Source organism: Helianthus annuus, chromosome 8 (assembly GCF_002127325.2).
Source record: "Helianthus annuus cultivar XRQ/B chromosome 8, HanXRQr2.0-SUNRISE, whole genome shotgun sequence".
NCBI classification, from domain to species: domain Eukaryota; kingdom Viridiplantae; phylum Streptophyta; class Magnoliopsida; order Asterales; family Asteraceae; genus Helianthus; species Helianthus annuus.
In genome coordinates, this window is record NC_035440.2 from 24,941,025 (window position 1) to 24,944,224 (window position 3,200).

The 3,200-nt window shown below is 36.4% G+C and overlaps 1 long non-coding RNA gene across 1 annotated transcript; it reads right to left on the reverse strand.

Annotated features, from left to right (window-relative positions):
• Positions 1-268: 268 nt before the first annotated feature.
• LOC110870959 lies at positions 269-1,194 on the reverse strand. Its single transcript, XR_002553379.2, has 2 exons — positions 1,042-1,194; positions 269-546 (listed from the first exon to the last, which is right to left on the reverse strand). It is a non-coding gene; the product is annotated as an uncharacterized LOC110870959 (long non-coding RNA).
• Between the last annotated feature and the right edge of the window lie 2,006 nt (positions 1,195-3,200).

Here is a 3,200-nt window from a genome sequence, read left to right on the forward strand (position 1 = left end):
TTCTAAAAATAAAGGGTCTCTTGTGTAGCATTGCCCTATATATACATATATATATATATATATATATATATATATATATATATTATTTTTTAAAATTTATTTTGGATTTATTTATTAAAGTATTGTTTATATAAGTGGGTAAAAAGACAAAAGTACCCTTATGTGATTTGATTTAACTAAAAAAGTTAACTGGGTTAGGGCTAAAGGACAAAGCATGTATTATTTTAAAACCTTCAGGAAAAAACTCATCAATTTTAAAGACAAAGGACACCGCTTGAAATTGGGTATAAACATAAAGGACAAAATTTGCAATTCACTCTAAATACAATAACCAACACAAAATATACACAGACCTGATTTTTTTTCCAAATACAATAACCAACACAAAATGTATGTAACAAATTTAATTAAGCGATAATTAACACGTTGTTATCTCCAAATTCCCTTTGTAAGTGAGTTCTTGTAAATTCTCATGTGACCCGAACCTCCTAAAGAGAAAATCCGATCACATCCGTATTATCTGCTCGATATCGTGCCCATAAGTACCTGCACTTCTAAAGCTTAGAAAAATGTAATCTTTTAACCAAGTAAACACCTTCTTTTCTATTATGTGACCAGGGGCGGACCTACCTTGGCCCGTGGGTGGGCGGCCGCACCACTTGAAAAAAAAAATTTAGTGTTATTTTTCGCGAAAAATCCCGATCGCACCCCTTGGAAAATTTCGACCGCACCCCTTGGAAAATTATGACCGCACCCCTTAGAAAAAAATGTTAGGAATTTATATAAAAAAAATTGTGAACACGGATTTAAACCCGACCCAATTATGTAAACAAGTTAGCCCACTAATCTCTTTAAACAAAACTTATATTCCTATAACCTAACATCAAGCCCAATTGAATAAGTTCATTTTAATACCCAACCCAAATAACTAAATCAATTAACCAAAAAATAACTCAAATAAACCCAATCGACCATTCATCTCTCCCGCCCTCCCCTCTCTGCTGCCAGTGACCAAGAATACCAAGAAACAGAAAGATCAACCTGCAGACAGAGTGCTGACCAGGCTTGGATCAATCAGCCACAGCCACAAATCTCGCCGTAGACAGAGTGCAGACCAGGTAGCAGTCGATTTCATTCTTTGAAGAGTTTTGATCAGGTCTTCTTTTGATAAGGTTGCTGTTGTGTTGCGCAAATGGCAATTATAGGATTATTATAGATTTATAGTTTATTTTATTATTAAATATTAAAAAGTGATTGATGTTAAAGCTGTGTTCCATTATCTATTGTTGATTCCATTAAGGAATATTGTTTATTTTATTATTAAATATTATAGATAAGGTTGCTGTTGTGATTAAGAAATTAAAAATTAAGGAATATAGTTTATTTTGTATGTGATAGGCATAAGGGTGTCCGGAGTGGGGGCAGCAAACCCACCCGGCAACGATCGGCAAACCCACGGCAACCAATGCCAAGCCCTTTGCCGCATGAGTGTTTGACGAAATGGGTCACAATTGGTGAAGCATAACCGATTCGGCGTAGGGAGGGAATGGGAGAGAGGGGGGGGGGGGGAGGTGTGGTGGGGTCCATGCCATCTCAACCAATCACACCTTTTTCCTTTTTTTTTATTTAAAAAGTTTACCACTTCACCAAATCTCTAAACCATTGCCAATACTTTTCACAAAAGTTTAAACACTTTTCACTGATTGACTTGGCGCACTCTGATTGGTTGATTTTTTAGTTTGTCACTCTCAAGTGTTTAACCACTCCTAACACCCTAATGAGTAAGGATTATTACGAGTATGATTGCTTCAACGCGGTTCTAGATTTGCAAATTCAAGAATTTGGAAACCGTTTTAACGAGGTAACATCGGAACTACTTTGTATGAGTTGTTTGAGTCCGTGTGATAATTTTAGCGCGTTTGACATTCCAAATATACTAAAGTTAGCCGGAAAGTATCCATATGATTTCTATGAAGCCGAAAAACGAAGGCTTCCGGTTCAACTCGGAAACTACATTGATTTTGTGAAAAAAGATAAACAATTCGCCAACTTGGATGGTTTGTCAAGTCTTGTAAGGTTAATGGTTTCAACAAATATTCACGTAAATTTTACATTGGTATATCGTGTTTATTAAAGCTTGATGTGCGCTAAACAGACTATAAAAATTAACTAAATTAGACTCTCTAAACTAGACACTACAAAGCTTTAATTCTAGACTCGACCTAAGACCAAACAATCGGCAAGTGTACCGATCGATGTAGTATAACCTAGGAAGTCCGGATATCGAACCACAGGACTCTATGTATCACGTAAATTAGACTTTAACAGACGCTGACAAACACGACTTAACTTGTTTAATTGTTTCGGGGGGGCGGGGGTTACGGAAAATCTAGGAAATCTATATTAAACTACTAGATTAACTAAAACTAGACTAAACAAAACGAATTAAGACTGAGGACTTTCCTTATATGAGAACGAGACCACCTAGACAAGAATCCTGGATCATTTTTAGAGATTGCCGATTAAATTAACTGCACGAATTATGGAACCGGGATCATGTGATACTAAACCTATTAAGAACCAACTAAGCCACTCGACCCTTCTCAAGGAGAAACCTGTGGAACTACCTAGGCCGTTAATCCTACCAGTTATTAGACGCCTTCCCAGTTTGTCTAATTATTGTGTAAGTACCCTAATGTTGACCTACTCTTTTCCAATCATAGATCTAGGGTAATTTGGAGTAATTAATTTGACTTGATAGACTAATAAAACCGACAGGTAAACCAAGACATGACCTTTCCCAAGGACTATCTAAAGCAATTCGCCGGGTAAGACCTACCAATAGTGTAACACCACGTGTTTTCGAATGTCAAAGTCAAAGTCAAAGTCCAAGTCAACTTTGACTTTCTTTGACTGTAGATAGTCGATTTTATGTTTTAGTTGTATTATGTGGAGTAAGTGTTGTAATCAGCAAGAATCGAAGTAATCGAATGTGTTTTAACGCGAACCGATCTACGACTGTGAATGATAGGAAGTAACAATGCGATAAAGTTAACTAATCCGTAATCAAACCGATCTAACAATCAATCGAACTCGAGACTCGAATTATGCGAATTGTGGTGTTGTTATACGTGTGTGTGCCTTATGTGTTACTTGTGCGTGTTTACTTTATGTTTGGTGTGGTAATCAAGCAAATCAAT